Genomic DNA, 17,883 nt, shown 5'->3' on the forward strand with positions numbered 1-17,883 from the left:
GGATTTAGACCTTAATTTTACATTATATTTTAACATTTTCTTAAGTTCAGATTTATTCTCATTTTCAACCATGACTCATGATCTTGTGTCAGTCAGGATTCTATCCTCGTGATACAGATATTAACTTTGCCATGAGCTACTTTTACTTATGTAAGAACCACTAAATATCCTAAACTACACAATGATTGTTCTCAACTGGACAATAAACATGTGGATTTTGTTTTAAAAGTTCTCCAGTGCCTTCAGTGCTATCCAGCCATCTTTGTTAAGGGATATGGTCACAGATATGCAGGTAGATAAGCCTATGATGTCCTGGGGCCTCATGTATAAATGGTGCGTATGCACAGAAATATTGCATAAGAACTTTTCCACGTTCAAATCGCGATAAAAAATATAAAACCTGAAGTTGGCGTAAAGCCATGCACTTTTCCACGGTACCTCATACCTTGTCGTATGCAAGTTCTCTGCTCGGTTTTGCAGACTGGCGACACTCAGCATCAAAGCAATGCTACTGTCCCTGTGTGGTTACACCTTATTTTCCTGATGCGGCTTTATAAATACACTGAAACTAACCGCATATTGTTTTATTAGTGTAATGCATCTGATTGTAATTAACTTGTAACAATATAATGGTCTAGGGAATAGCCATAGTTTTCCAAATACCATAACTGCTTTAGTATTGTTACTGTCACTGCACCTTCTTCTTCTTCTTTCAACTGCTCCCGTTAAGAGTTGCCACAGCGGATCATCTTTTTCCATATTACTCTCACTGTACCACTTGGAGTATTTATATCACTGTATCTGAGTGTGAATCACAGCAGCAGCTGATCGTAAAGAGAATTATCAGTATACAGCTTTAAGCACACGCTGCCTTAGCCACGGCAAAACGTTTCAAACCCTTTCCTGTACGGACCTCGCGGTTCAGAAACAGTTTCATTCCAATAACTTTAAACGCACTTAATGAATTGCTCCTTGTAGAACTGTTTGTACTTATAAGTACAATCACCCCACTGTAAACTTGCACTACAGTTATAATATTGCACAACCTGAGTCACTTTATAAAGCGGGTATTTACATATGATGACAATATCATTTTTAAGATGAAATGCAGCACAATATGTTTATTATATTATACAGATAACACTTAAATAATCTATATTCTTCACTGGGACTGGCGTGAAGGATAGAATAATTAAACATGTACTATGAAGATATTTCAATGTTCCTTAAACGTTTTAAAGAATCGGCGCTCTAAACTTACAGATGGCTTAATGTCTATTACAGAGCTGATTGTGTGGCGATCATTTACTTGGAAAAAGAAAAGCAAGGACTGCAGGGTCGGCGGCGCCAATATACAGTATATTGAATATTTCGGCAAAAGTTCAATGCTTGTGTCATGAGCATGAGGCAGCTATGCAGTGTCCTCAACAACAAGGTCGCACACAATCACTGCGCCGTGAAACCAATTTTTAATAACGTGATTTAACTCCTATCATCATGAAAATGATATACATATACATCTTAGTATTTTAGTTATTCAGAGCTGTAATATCACAAATGTAATGGATTCTGTGTCCAGTCGGAGGAAGAGAGCCGGTTTAAGAAGCAAGTAGTGATTCACACACATAGAGCACATAGAAGATCACATACAAAACAAAGCATTTAACGTGCTACTTTAATTACGATGTGATTTGAGAAACTGGTTAATTAAACGATTTTAAGATAAAGTGTATGATGTTCTACTTTAATGACAAAATAAACTACATGATTAAAGTGGAAATTTCTAGATTGAAGTTGACATTTCGTGCTTTTTTCCCCACTGTGTGCTTTTTTTTTCTCTGTACCCTAATAAGCTTTCATATGACACTCAGACATTGGGCTACAATTCGTCTTTTCACGGCAACTCTGATATGTGACTTCTTTTTTATTTCCAGCACTGTGCGACTTTGTGAACATGAGCTTTCAAGTTTCTCCAACACGCTATGTCATCTCGATCAACTTCCTTTTGTTGATTATACCACGGTTTAATTAAACAAATATTATGTTTTTCCTTTGCCTCCACTTGGTATTCGCTGAAATTCTTATATTTTCCCCAGTGCTTTTCCCATTGTCTTTTCACAGAAGGCTGAGCTTTATTAAGGGCGATTTATATTGATTTGCATATTCAAAGTGGCGTAATTCTGGGAGGAGTTGGGGCATTACATAAAGCGCGTGCACGAGCGTTACTTTTCATGCTGACCGGGATTTATGTAGCGGAAGGACGTGGAAGTTGGAGTACGCAAAGACTCCTGCATCTGGATTTTTCTGTGCGTAAGCACATTTCGGCTTTTGTGCTTACGCCATGTTATAGTGCGATTTCTATGCACAGCGTTATAAATGAGGCCCCTGGCCTGTCTGTCCAGTAGACCATGCTTTGTGAGATTCAAGGATTGTGTTTCTGACATTGAACATTTCTGTCTCCTTTTGTCTTTACTTTGTACACCTCAAAAGATAAATATAACACCAGGTCAATTACTTGCAAAAGTTCTCAGATGGCGTTGGACTTATGTTGTGACAAGGAGGGTGAGACAGAGTACAGGGATCAAGTGGAGAAATGTGTTTCTTGGTGCAGAAAGAATTGTCTGCAACTAAATATCAACAGAACCAATAAGCTGGTTATTGACTTTCACTGCACCAAAGACCCTCTATGTCCAGTCACTATTCAGGTACTTGGGGGTCCACATCAGTGACAAACTGGACTGGTCATGCAACACAGATATAAAATATATATATATATATATATATATATATATATATATATATATATATATATATATATATATATATATATATATATATGTAGTAGCTGTGTCCCGCTTTTTAGTGAAAAACGTTAGTGAGGAGGGCCCTGCCCGGCTCCCTACTCCTGGCGTCACACTTCCCCTTCCGTTCTGTTTCTTGGATTCACACAAATAAATCGGTACCCCAAGCAAACTAAAATACGTGGCACAATGAGAGAAGTTGCAAAATCAACCGGAATGTTCAAGCAGATTATAGAAAAACACTCGATCTAAATCCGTTAAGTAGTTCTCTTGTGAAAAGTGGACAGACAAACAGACATTGACTTTTATATACATATATATATATATATATATATATTATATATATATATATACATATTATATACATACAGAGATACATATTGTCACAGATGTGCAAGTAGGAATCAACTAAAGGGCCTGAATATTGTCAATTCCATGGGGCGGCGGGGTGCACTAACTGTCTTTCTCGATCCCTTGCAGACCATTCTCGGGAAATCCCACAGGGTTCTGACACCATTGATGATGTCACGTCTGGTTCCGGTGCCTTCAATGACAACACATCCGGTCCCGCCGCAGATGATGTCACTACTGGTTCCAACCACGCCTCTGATGACATGATGTAATCGACTGACACTTTTTCAGTGGCTCCTAAGAGTACTTATAGCAAATAATTTCTGTGAAATAGTACTGTATTTCTGTTTCAGTTTTCTAATATATCATACAGTATCTTAGTTGGGGAGCACAGTTGCGAGTTGTTAGGGAAAGTTCTGTGTAAATAGCATTTAAGATTAACATTCCTATTTTTCCTAAATGACAACCCTTGATTACAACAATCCTGATGCAAACCCAGCATATGAACCACTCCATAATGTTAGAAGAGCATTTAGTTTATAAAGCTAGGATAATTTGCATAACACACTATAGAATTACATTAGTTTGAACCAATCAACTTACAGATAAATAGTATAATCCACATTAGTTAGATTAACAGTCTTTGACAAACTTCTTATCATTAAATAGGAACTTCTTATATATACAACTCATCATCTACCTGGTAAATGTGCAGAAAATAAAAGGTACAGAATGTATTGCTCATGCTTGAAAAAGCCTAAACTACCAATCCACTGTACATATCTTTTGATTTCTTTAGAGAAGTCATGTGTTCTTTCATGGCAGAAGTAATACAATGTGTCCTACTGATTTGTGATTTTTTTTAGGTAGAACTTTCCTTATTGATTGAGGGTTTTGCATGTGTTTGTTTATTGTTCTATCAACAATATTACACAAAAATTATATTTTGGCCTTGTTTGCATTTACTTGTGCAAGTTTGAAACTTTGCGCTTCTGCATGTTTGTGCTCAGGGAAATGACTTTGCCTGGACTGTATGTTGTAAATTATTATTTATGTCCCAATGCTAAAGACATGAATGACAAACACTCTCTGAATGACAGCTGTCTGTGGCCATGTCTGTTATTTTCAAGGCCCTGTGCACATTTAATATGAATAATAATCACAGAAAGCAGTAAGAAGACATAAGCTTTATCATGAAAGTAGCTGGGCAAAAAAAAAAATAGAAAAAAATGTAATATTATAAGTGCAGTTGTTTAGGACAGCCATTCACCAGCTGTGGTGTCTTTGCTAATTTAAAATTCCGCTTAATACTTTGCTTCGTTTTCATGGGATTCATATTTCCATTTCCAGAAAAACAGATCCATGGTCTATCTAAATCTAATCTACACAGCCTACTGCCGCAGAGTAAAACAGCAAATAAATGTGGCAATGTAATACAGAAACACCTGGCAGAAGGAAGATGGAAGTGACGGATTGACAACAACATCTGTGCTGCATTCCGTACTTAATTATAACAATGACCCTTCAACTGCAGCTCTGCTAGTAAGATTTGCAATGTCTGAATTTTGCAGAATTAGTGTGAGTAAAGTAATACTTTATGTGACTGGTTGCTTGGATAGCAAGGGATTGGCAGATGCAGAAGGGGCGTGAAAGCGGTGCAAGACAGAGGAACTGCCTGACAAGAGACTGCATGTGGAGATAGCTTGTGCTATTCAGTTATTACACAGGCACCGTTGGAGGCATTCTGACCTGGAGGCAACCCCTTCTTTACAGAGACCTGTGCTCCACCTAGGAACAAAAGGGAAAAGACAGATGAGGAGCCTGCCATAGCGACAATAAGGGTGTCTTGGCTATGGCTCTTTAACCTGTATACAAGGGGAAGACAAAAAGTTCCTGGAACTGTGATATAGCAGGAGAGTCAGAGATCAGATTACACACACATTATTGTGGAGGGGAGCACAGCACATCTGTAGACCAATTACAACAGGTCGGGATTGCTTTTGACATGTAATATTGTTTTAATTCCCATTTGAGGGAAACAAGTCCCCAATTTGCACATAAACTTGATGTTAGCGAGTTGTTTAAATTGCAATATTGCACCAAATAACTATGCATACGTCTACCTTAAACTGTAATTAAAACAGTACTACACACCAAAACCAATCTAGACCTGCTGTAACTGGTCTACAGACATGCTGTCCTCCCTTCCACAAAAATGTATGTGTAATCTGATCTCTCACTCTCCCACTATATCATAATTCGGGGAACATTTTGACTGTCTCTCATATTATCCTCAACACTGACAGGGAAGTGAAGCAATACGTACCTTCAGAATTGATTTCCTCTACCTATAGCACCAATATTATTCTACTAGTTAAGCACTGGGTACTGCATGGATGACAGACCTGCTTTGTATTGAATACCATCACCAAAGAAAAGCCAAGTATGGAGTGGCTTTTTGATCCTGACAGAAATAGGGCAGCTCTGGCAGGGCTGATATTTCTTTGAAACTGGCAGAGAAGAAGATCCTAACTAACTGAGTGGGACAACATGACAAGTGCTAATAGGTAAATTTGAAAACAACATAAAGAAGTAGCTGACCTATATTCACTCATGCATGCATTTTTTGACTCAATTTATCTGGTTTAAGAAATAAATAAATAATGGCATAAAAACGATTGTCTTAATTAGAAATACAATTTAGATTTATAACAACTAAGAAGGAGAATATGTTTGTAATTTGAAGGACTGCTACATAAAAACATAAGACATCTGAAAAACAAGAGAAGTCCATTCAGTTCATTGAGATTTTATGTCATTTTGATACCACCTGAAAGAGGGACTGGCACTGCAGGAGACTCTAAAGCAGACTAGCTTTTGTCAGATGGCTTTAATTATTAAGGTTATGGTTAATTTCATATATTTGGCTGATAAGAGTGTGATAGTTTAGTGACAACCTGGAAAAAGCTACCAGGAAAATTAGCATGGGTACTGTGAATGCCCTTACACCCGAAGGCCTCCAAAAGTGCTGATAAGCCTTGAAATGAATGATGTTCATTAAATAATGATGGAGTCTTAGTTATAACCTTCAGAGACTGTCACATAAGCAGCTGCAGTGTAGACCATAGAAATATTAAATTGAAAAGTTAAAAAAAAAATTGAAACCGATCCCTTCAAGCACATCAGGTGGTGCATTTTTTTTTATAAATAGCTTAATACTCGAAAGCCCTGCCTTTATAAAAAGACTCCTTCCCCAGAGCTTTGCTACTGGTTATCAGGGATGTTAGAAGTCCGGGCAGAGCTTTGCGTAAATGTCCATGACATTGCTGCACTGCTCAGAGTAGGTGATCTATTCCTGCTCAGCCAGTAGCACTGTTTCCCTGTGGGTATCTTTTAAAATTGTATTGTGGTGCTTTGGAATGGAGTGTAAGGTGAGATATGAGCACACTGGCTGCCTTCACTTACTATTCAAATTGCTCCAAAGCAGTGTTGCAATTTCTGTGATTTTTCTTTTAGTGTGATGCATTTTTCAGCCTCTGAGTTTTATAGTGAAGAGCATAGTAGGTATGGTTGAGTTGGACCGTTACAGCTCACTTTGACCCAAGTTTTTCAAGGTAACTCTATATATAGCAATGCTAGAGAACTTACAAGCCCCAAACTTGATGTAATAAGCTAGCTGAAATACCCAGCGTTGCCCAGGAGGAAAATAAAGTTTTTTTTTTAATTGTTTGAGAAAAATAGAATTAAAAAAAAAACACAACTTTAAAAATAAAAATAAATTAACAAACAGTGAAGACTCACTAATGTGCTTGTCTGAAATGGCCAACTGAATTTAATTTCAAAGCAACAGGGACGTGGTGCTGCTCAAACATAAAAAATGCTGGCAGTCGCCTCCAGTTCGCTCTCTGATGGTTGTTCCGAGTGTCAACTGGATGATAACATGCATACAAGACCACCCCCCACCCTACCCAGAAAGGCGTTGGTTAATTTTGATTTCTCCCTGCAGTATTTTTAGATAATAATAAGATCTTGTAACAATAAACTCAGAAATGATCTTAGTAAAAGGACCTTGAAACTGTCTCCATCTTCTTCCTTTTTATGAGTACAATATTATTGCCTATAAATATAACACTGGTGACGTGGATGTGACAAACTTAAAAGTGCACCTCTATTGCTACGCATTGTGTAAAAGTACTTTTTTTTTTCTTGCCACCAGAGAGGTTGCAATTTTTTTTTCTATTTCTCTGGTAAAGTGACTTCGCCGTTCACTGAAGTGAAGCACAACGGATAAAATGGCAATGATAATGGGACATTTTGGACCATTCAATGATTCATTTGAGCAATGAGGCGCTTATACGAAGTGATTTGAGTTTTTTGTGAAAGCAAATGCCATTGACGATGACTTGAAAGTGCCAACATTTCTTAGCATTATCGGAGCAAAGACATTTAATCTGCTGAGAAGTTTGGTACAGCCAGAAAACGTGGTGACAAGTCATTTAATGATATTGTAAGGATCCTGGAATCACATTTTTCATTTAAGCCATTATTAATAGCTGAAAGATTTAGCTTTCACAAAAGGAAACCAGGAAGAAGGCGAGTCTATTGCTCAATATGTAGCGGTACTCAAGAAACTTACAGAACATTGTGAATCTGGTGCTAATTTGGTTGAGGCCTTATTGGACAGGCTAGTGTGCGGATTAAGAACTGAAGCCAACCTTACATTGCAGAAAGCGATTCAGATAACAGTGTCTATTAAACTGGCTGCTAAAGTAGTGTAGTAGTTAGGAGCAGCTGCTAGAGTACACAGAGTTCAAGCAGACCCATGCAAAAAACAAGGGGGCACCAAACAGTGTTACAGATGTGGAAAGATGGATCACCATCCAGCAGATTGCTGGACAAAAAAACTCATATGCCATAGCTGTTAAAAAAAGGACATGTGGAGCCTGCATGTAAAGAAGAAAAAGGAAGGCACAGACAAGGGGGAAACAGGGAAAGGTAAAAAGGCATCCTGGTCTTGTAAAAAGAAAAATTTGCATGTAGTACAGGAAGAAAGTAAAACTGACAGTGAGACTGATTCTGAGGCCGGCTACTAATTAAAACACAGAATAAAAAAGAGGCACAGCAGCATATACGTACTATTACTGCCATGCTGGAAGGGCACCCTGTGAAAATGGAGGTGGATACTGGAGCAGCTGTCTCCCTAATATCAGAGAAACTGTTTATGGAAAAATTAAATAACCTCCAACTGAAACACCGTAAGATCATAATAAAGACATGCACAAGGGAGAGTGTGCCCATGTTGGGTAAAACAAAGGTTCAGGTTGAACTAAATGGGAAAAGAACCAATTTGCCCATATATATTGCAAAAGGCAATTATCCAGCTCTAATGGGCAAGTCATGGCTTGAAAGAGTACAGTTGGATTGGACCAAAGTGAATGCTGTGTCTGTTGAACAGTCCGAGTTGAATTTGGTCCTGAGAAAGCACCAAGCTGTCTTCCAAGAGGAACTGGGGAGTATGAAAGGGATTAAATTGACACTCCGGGTGCAACCAAATTGTCAACTAAGGTTTTTGAAGGCAAGGAGTGTTCCTTACGTTTTAAGACCTAAGGTGTAGGCAGACATTGACCGGCTTGTCAAACTAGGAGTCCTAGAACCTGTTTCTCATTCTGAGTGGGCCACATCTGTGGTTTCCATGGTCAACTCTAATGTATTTGTATGATTATGTGGGGACTTTAAGGTAACAATTAACCCTGTACTCATAGCTGAGCAATACCCCCTTCCTGTGATTGAAGATATTTTTGCTGGATTAGGTGGGGGAAACATATTTAGTAAAATAGACCTCAGCCAAGCATACATGTAAATGCATGTAGATGATGAATCACAAAAGTACCTTACCATAGCAACACATAAAGGGCTCTACCGTTATTGTTGCTTACCTCTTCGGATTACTTCTGCACCAGCTTTATTCCAGCATGCCATGAACCAGATCCTTAGTGGCTTACCAGGGGTACAGTCTAACTTGGATGACATCCTGGTCACATGTTGAGATGACAAGGAGCACATGGCCAATCTGGATAAAACCTTAAGCAGGCTAGAAAAGTATGGGCTATCTGTAAATAAGGACAAATGTTACTTTTTCAAAATGTCTGTGGAGAACCTTGGGCATGTTATTGATTCTGATGGGTTGCACACTGCTCCTGCAAAAGTGGATGCCCCTGCTCCAAGCAATGTCAGTCAACTGAGATCATTCTTGGGTCTCCTGAACTATTATGGGTGTTTCATTACACAGCTAGCAACATTGTTGAAACCACACCATGAGTTGCTGTGTGAGAGTAGACCCTGAAAATGATTATAGGAGTGTGAAATGGCATTTAGCAAAGCCAAGGTTCCGCTGGCAGATAAAAGAGTTTTAACACATTTTGACCCATCCTTACCAGTTTAGTTAGCTTATGATGCATCTCCTTACGGTGTTGGGCATGTTGTGTCGCATATTACGTGAACAGCTGAGGAGCGACCAATTGCATTTGCCTCAAAAACATTGAGTAAAACTGATACAAAATATCCTCAAATTGAAAAAGAGGCCTTAAGCATAATTTTTGGAATAAAAAAATTCCACACGTAATTGTTTGGTCGAAAATTTACCCTGCTAACAGACCACCGACCACTCACATCTATTTTTGGCTCACATACTGGTGTGCCATCTATGGCAGCAAGCAAACTTCAGAGCTGCGCATGGCTCCTTGGGGCTCACAATTATGAGATCAAGTACAGGTGTTCTGAGGCACTTGGAAATCCAGATGGTCTGTCAAGACTCCCCCTAACTGAACAACCCAGAGAACAAGGGCAAAAGATTTTCTACATTAAGATGGTGGAAAATGCACCTATAACCACCCACCAGATTAAGCAGGAAACCAAGGGCGATTACACCCTTTGAAAACTACTCGACTCCATTCTTAGAGGGCAGGACCTTAGCACCCTTAATGCACTGCCTGATGTTCAGTCTTACCTTTCACGGGTGAAGGAGCTATATGTGACAGCAGGATGCCTCATGTGGGGCATGCGAGTAATTATACCACAAAGGTTGAGGAAACCCATTCTGGATGAATTACATCTTGGACACTGTGGCATAGTTCGAATGAAAGAGCTATCCCGGAGTTACTTTTGGTGGCCTGAACTTGATCGTGATATTGAGGAAAAGGCAACTTCTTGTTCATCATGTCAAGGCCTCAGAAATATGCCAAGTCCAGCACCATTGCATCCATGGGAATGGCCTGCCAGTCTTTGGCAATGTGTTCACTTAGATTTTGCGCAACCTGTTGATGGTGTTATGCTTCTGATCACAGTGGATGAACATTCCAAGTGGCCTGAGGTCACTATCATGCCCGCCATCACACCAGAAAAGACGATCCACACCTTAAGAGAGATGTTTGCACGTTTTGGACTCCCAGAGCATTATCTTTACAGATAATGGGCCCTCTTTCGTTTCCCAACAACAACAACAACCTTTATTTATATAGCACATTTTCATACAAATAATGTAGCTCAAAGTACTTTACATGATGAAGAGAAAAAAAAAAAGAGAAAGTAAAAATTAAAATAAGAGAACACTAATTAACATAGAATGAAAGTAAGGTCCGATGGCCAGGGAGGACAGAAAAAAAACAATAAAAACTCTAGATGGCTGGAAAAAAATAAAATCTGCAGGGGTTCCAGGCCATGAGACCTCCCAGCCCCATCTAGGCATTCTACCTAACATAAATGATCAGTCCTCATTGTATTCAGGGTTCTCATGGAAGGACTTGATGATGACAGTCATGTGGATTTCTGGCCTTTAATCCATCAATGTAGGGACATCACGGTGCTTTGATTATGTGGTAGTGGTGCAGGTCGGCACCACAGAAAACCGGAAAAAGAACAGAAGAGAGAGTAGGGGTTAATATGGATTTTGGAGCCACCATGAATAGTAATGATAATTAATTGAATATACAGAGCATCAGGATTAAACTAAAATGAAGTTATAGGAAAGCCATGTTAAAGTAATGTGTTTTCAGCACTTTTTTAAAGTGCTCCACTGTATTAGGCGAATTCCTATTGGCAGGCTATTCCAGATTTTAGGTGCATAACAGCAGAAGGCCACCTCACCACTTCTTTTAAGTTTAGCTCTTGGAATTCTAAGCAGACACTCATTTGAAGATCAAAGGTTATGATTTGGAATGTAAGGTGTCAGACATTCCAAAATATAAGATGGAGTGAGATTATTTAAGGCTTTGTAAACCATAAGCAGTATTTTAAAGTCAATCCTGAATGACACAGGTAACCAGTGTAGTGACATCAAAACTGGAGAAATGTGCTCAGATTTTCTTTTCCTAGTTAGGATTCTAGCAGCTGCATTCTGCACAAGTTGCAATCGGTTGATGTCTTTTTTGGGTAGTCCTGAGAGGAGTGCATTACAGTAATCTTGCCGACTGAAAACAAAAGTGTGAAATAATTTCTCAGCATCTTGCAATGTTATAAGAGGTCTAACTTTTTCTATATTTCTTAAGTGAAAAAATGCTGTCCTAGTGATCTGATTATTTTTGATTTAAAATTCAGGTCAGTGTCAATAATTACCCCTGAATCCTTTACCTCCGTCTTGAATTTTAATCCTAATGCATCAAGTTTATTTCTAATAACCTCATTATATTCATTATTGCCAATCAGTGAAATTTCAGTTTTCTCTTTATTTAGCTTGAGAAAATAAATTACTACTCATCCATTCAGAAACACAAGTATAACATTGTGTTAGTTAAACAACAGAGTCGGGGTCATTAGGTGCTATAAATAAATACAGTTGTGTGTCATCAGCATAGCTGTGGTAGCTCATGTTATGCCCCAAGATAATCTGACCTAATGGAAGCATGTAGATCGAAAACAGCAGTGGACCCAGGATAGAGCCTTGTGGAACACCATATAGAATACCATGTGTCTTTGAAGTATAATTTCCACAACTAACAAAGAATTTTCTACCTGCCAGGTAGGATTCAAGCCAATGTAAGACACTGCCAGAGAGGCCCACCCACTGACTAAGGCAATTTCTAATAATATTGTGATCAATGGTAGCAATTGTGGCACTCAGATCTAAGAAGATGAGAACAGATAAATGGCCTCTGTCTGCATTTACCCACAAGTCATTTACTACTTTAACGAGTGCAGTTTCTGTACTGTGATTTGTTCTGAAACCCGACTGAAACTTATCAAGAATAGCATGTTACTGAGGTGGTCATTTAGCTGCATAATGACTCCCTTCTCTAGAATTTTACTTAAGAAAAGCAGGTTAAAAATTGGTCTAAAATTTTCAAAAGCAGAGCAGTCAAGATTATTTTTCTTGAGTAGGGGTTTAACTACAGCAGTTTTAAGACAGTCTGGGTAGACCCCGTATCTAATGACGAGTTTACTATGTCAAGAATACTATCAATTAGCACGCTCGATACTTCATTGAAAAAACTTGTTGATATTGGGTCAAGGACGCAGGTGGAGGGTCTCAGTTGAGAAATTATTTTATATAAATCAAGTAAATCTATCCTGGTGAAAGAATTTAATTTGTTTATAATGGAGTACTGGGTCTTAAGAAGATCAATGCTGGGGAGATATACTATATTATTTCTAATATCATTAATTTTTTGATTGAAAAATACAGCAATAGCCTAACAAGTTTCACTTGGAAGTATTCTGGAGGCATTCCATTGAGTTACCTGGGTTTAGCAGATGATTAATCATAGAGAATAAGAATCTGGGATTACTAGCATTGTTATTTATAATTCTAGAGAAATAGCGAGCATCTCTCAAGATGGACTGTGTTATTGTATTCTGTTATTTTAACCTTCAATATCTCATAGTGAATACTTAGTTTAGTTTTTCTCCATTTACGCTCAGCTCTCCGGCATGTAATCTTTAAATCAGACACTCTTTGGGTCTTCCATGGTATAACAATGCTAGAAGATTTTTTAACTGTCTTTTCAGGTGCAACTATTTCAGCAGCACGTTTCTACCTTACAATGTACATTATCCTTGCTATTGTAGTAAGCACTATAAACGGACTGATTGCTTAGAATGTTTGTAAATTTTGAAGCTGCTGATGAATCAACAAAGCATTTTTTTAAATATGCTTCTCAATGTTTTCTATCATTACTTTTATATTAAATAGTAAAAGAAAATGGTCTGATAGACCAATATCAATGATCTGCTTCACATCAACTTTTAGTCCTTTAGTAATTACTAATTCTAACGTATGACCTGCTTTATGTGTAGGCTGACTAACGAACTGTCTCAAATCAAAAGAGTCCAGGAAGTTCATAAATTCTTTTATTTTCGGGTCACAATGATTATCAATATGAACGTTAAAGTCTCCAACTATTAGGAGTGTGTCATAGTTCGTAATTATAATTGACACCAAGTCTGAGAATTCCTCAAAGAAAGAAGCACTGTATTTAGGAGGTCTACCCACGGATACATACATCACCCAGGGTTGAAGACAAACTGGGAGTGCGGAAAGGATCGAACCTCTGGGTGGAGATGCTTGCCTATGCTGATGTAGGTGTTCTAGCCTTAAACCCCCACCTGCAAAGCTGAAACAAGCCAAGGTCTTTATCGTTGACATCATCGCTCCAACGATGAGGCACAGGGATAAAGCTCACTTGGCCTTGGAGGAGAGCGGCACAGCATGGAGTCGATGTTACTGAAACTGGATGTGTTGCGTTGATTTCAGATGTTGAGGATGATTTTTCCAGCAGCCAAGCCTTCAAATCCCTCAGGTACCTCCGTCTGGACAGGAGTTTCTAGATCTGGTTGTCGAGTCTTCAACAACGCGATTTATCTCACTGTCGGCCATTGTCTGCTTCCTTTTCTGCTTCTTGCCCTAGGAAAGAATGAGATGTTTTCTTAAAAGGTAATGGTATTAAACATCTCCTATCCAGCCCTTATCATCTATCCACTAATGGCGTAGCTGAAATAATGGTGCAAACCATTAAACATGCTCAAAGCATCCAAAAGTGAAGCACCTTCCAAACAACGACTTTATACATTTCTTTTTAAATATCGTAACACACCCCATGCAACAACAGGTATGTCACCAGCTAACCTGTTTCTAGAAAGGCAGCTGAGAACACATCTTGATTTGTTGAGACCAGTTACCACTCAAATGAGAGTTTATGATAAGCAGCAGGATCAAGTAAAATAAAGTGCCAAGCGGGCTAAAGATCGTGAGTTTTTCAGTGGAGATGCTGTCCTTACTCGTAACTACTCCACCTCTGAGAAATGGGTACCAGCAACCATTTTTCAAAAGACTGAACCTGTCTCTTATAAGGTATGCACACGAGACCGGCAGACATGGAGACAACATGTTGAACAGTTGTTACCCACTATACCTGATGAAACAGCTAAAGAACCAAGTTCTAGTGAGTTGACCCAAAGCCAGACGGGGATACCACCTGAGTCTCCTGTTTCAACTTCTGCTGATGCTGTTGTGCCAGGGTTACCTGAGGCTGCTTTAGGTGATGAACACACATCAGCTGTATGACATAACCCTCTCAGAAGTAGGAAACCTCCTGACTGTCTTAACCTTATAGTGACTAACTGTATGCCAGTCACTCAGTCATTATCCAACCCGCTACACCCTAACACAGGGTCACGAGTGTCTGCTGGAGCCAATTCCAGCCAACAAAGGGTGCAAGGCAGGAACAAATCCCGGGCAGGGCGCCAGCCCACTACAGGACACACACACACAGACATACCAAGCACACACTAGGGACAATTTAGGATCGCCAATGCACCTAACCTGCATGTTTTTGGACATATATATATATATAACAAGTAAACTTTTTTCACATTTTCGTTATGGGGTGTTGTGTGTAGAATTCTGAGGAAAAAATTAATTTAATCCATTTTGGAATAAGGCTGTAACATAATAAAATATGGAAAAGTGTTGCGCTGTGAATACTTTCCAGATGCACTGTATATAGTCACGCACGAGCACATGGGGAGCAGCTTAAGAACCCGATGCGTACTGTGAAACCTTGTGCCAGGGCTAAGTGATGGGGATACTAATCGCTCTTTCTTTGTTCCTTCAGGAAGAATCAAGCAGCACCGTCATGAATACACCTGGACTTGCTAAACCACAAGACACTTCCCGGGTTGCCTTCATTTCCCCCTGTTCCCCATCTGATTATGTCGCTACCATCCATCTACCACCAAGGCTCCTTCCCAGCATTCCATGTCCACTTCCGTTCCCACCCAATAAATTGTCCGACTGTTGTTTGATTAATGTCTGTTGTTGAATATGCAAACTGACCGTTATTTTGGAGAACTGTGTTACAGTATACGGGGACGGAAACCCCAAACCTTCATTCTTTCTTGTGTATTTCTTTTACAGTGGCGTAGTTGGCAAGATCCAAAAGCCTGAAAGATGTCGGAAGGGCAGGATCTGAATGTGGTCTTCACAACCAGGATGATGGAGCTCCAGAATGTGAAGATGGAGCAAGCTGCTACGAAAGCGGAGCTGGCAGAGACCAAGCGACGGCTGGCGGAAGCGGTAAAGCCAGAGCCCACACAGGCATTCAAGTTCTGGGGCAAGCTCAGGTGCTGCCTACAGCCAGACGCCAACTAGGCGCACCAGGTTGTGGAGCAGGTGACCTGTGAGGGGCTCATGAATTCCATGCCAGACTACCTTGCCGAGCAGGTCCGCCGACATCTATTCAAGGACATGAATGGCCTTCTGGAGGTCTTGGAGCACCATCTGGCGGTCAACTGAGCTGGGGGGTCTGAGTGGTCTGCTCACAGGGCCCAACAGAGATGTGTCACTACCCTTGAGCCCACCCGTTGCACTGTGGAAGCTCCGGTAAAGCCTAAAGAAAAGGTGCCCACTCCTCCATGCTGTTTCAAGTGTGGGGAGCTGAGTCATATTCTCACCACCTGTCCACTCAACGCTGAGCCGATTGACTGCACCTTGGTCAAAGAAAAGAGGTATTGTGTTTTGTGAAATCCCTTGGCTGTTCCAAACACAGGAGTGCTGTTGGTAAATGGGCACTCGGTCAGGGCATTATTTGACCTGGGAGCAACATCACCATTTTTGCCCGCCGTAATATTCTACCACGACAGCGGTTAACTCAATAGATGAGTGTGACATGTGTACATGGGGAGACCAGGCTATATAGGTCCGCCAAGTGCTTCATAACCTGGAAGGGTAACCCAAAACAACTGCTTGTCGCTGTACTGCCCGAGCCCCCCTTCCCGGTTATATTGGGACAGGACTGGTTGGAAAGCAAAAGCGGTTGAGTAGCAACCACTCCTAGAAAGAGGTTGGGTCTGATTATGGACGAACAAGAAACCGTCCCAGATACTCCCACGCTGTGCTCTTCAGCGACTGTTGATGACATGGATGGCCAGAAGGAGGATTCTACAGCGACGGATCTCGATTCGGAAGTGCAAACAAATTAGGTTACGGACTGAACAACCTCTATCCCGATCCCACCATTAGATCCGCTCCCCGGCCCAGACTTTCAATTTCGGTCTACACCGGCTTCATTTGAAAGAGAACAGTGGAATGATGATTCCCTGAAGTTCGACCGAAATGCCATTGTTTCCATTGGCAGGCCATCACCGGAAGATTCTCCACCACTACTTTGCACTTCAAAATGATCTGTTGTATCGAGTACCTGAACATGAAGACAAAGTCAGGAAGTTTTTGGTGTACCAGCGGGAGGTCTGCGAGCTAGCACACGCCCACCTCTTAGGCACCCATCTTGGGGCAGAGAAAACAATTTATTGGCCTGGAGTCAATGAGGAGGTCCGACGTTTTTGTCAGTCCTGCCTAGAGTCTCAACTACATCAGATTCCCAGGAGAGACTGTGCTCCTCTAGTTCCGATTCCACTCATTGATTTGCCCTTTGAACGGATTGGTATTGATCTTGTAGGACCCTTGGAGCCTTCGATACGAGGCCATAAATACATATTCGTTATGGTTGATTACGCAACTTGATACCCGGAGGCGGTCCCCCTGCGAACCGCTAATAGTAAAAATATCGCACGGGAATTGGTAGGTCTTTTTTCCCCAAGTAGGCATACCCAAAGAAGTCCTTACGGACCAGGGTACGCCCTTTACTTTGAATATGTTCAGGGAGTTTGCCAAGTTACTCTGTGTTAAGCATCTTAAGATGTCTGTTTATTACCCACAGACAGACGGGTTGGTAGAAAGATTCAACCAAACCCTTAATCAGTTGCTCCGCAAGGTAGTCAGCACAGACGGTAGGAACAGGGACCAGCTCTTGCCCCTTGTACTTTTTGAATATCGGGAGATGCCTCAAGCCTACATGGGGTTTTCCCCTTTTGTACTCTTGTATGGACGCCAGCCCCAGGGTATTTTGGACATACTAAAAGAAGATTTTGGAATATATCACACAGTTACGCAATAGATTGGCAAAAATCCAACCTCTGCTAAAAGAGCACATATCGAAAGCTCATGCAGCACAGGTGCGGAATTATAACAGGAGCACCTCCCTGCAGGAGTTCCAGCCGGGAGACCGAGCAATGGTGCTTGTGCCCATGTCACACTCCAAATTATTGGCTCATTGGCAGGGCCCTTACGAGGTTAAAAAGAGAATAGGACTTGTCGATTATTTGGTAAAACAACCAAACCGTCGACCAAGCAACAGGTCTATATCACATCACCTTACCTAAGCCGTGGAGGGACAGGGAAGAC

Source organism: Polypterus senegalus, chromosome 13 (genome assembly GCF_016835505.1).
Source record: "Polypterus senegalus isolate Bchr_013 chromosome 13, ASM1683550v1, whole genome shotgun sequence".
NCBI lineage: Eukaryota > Metazoa > Chordata > Cladistia > Polypteriformes > Polypteridae > Polypterus > Polypterus senegalus.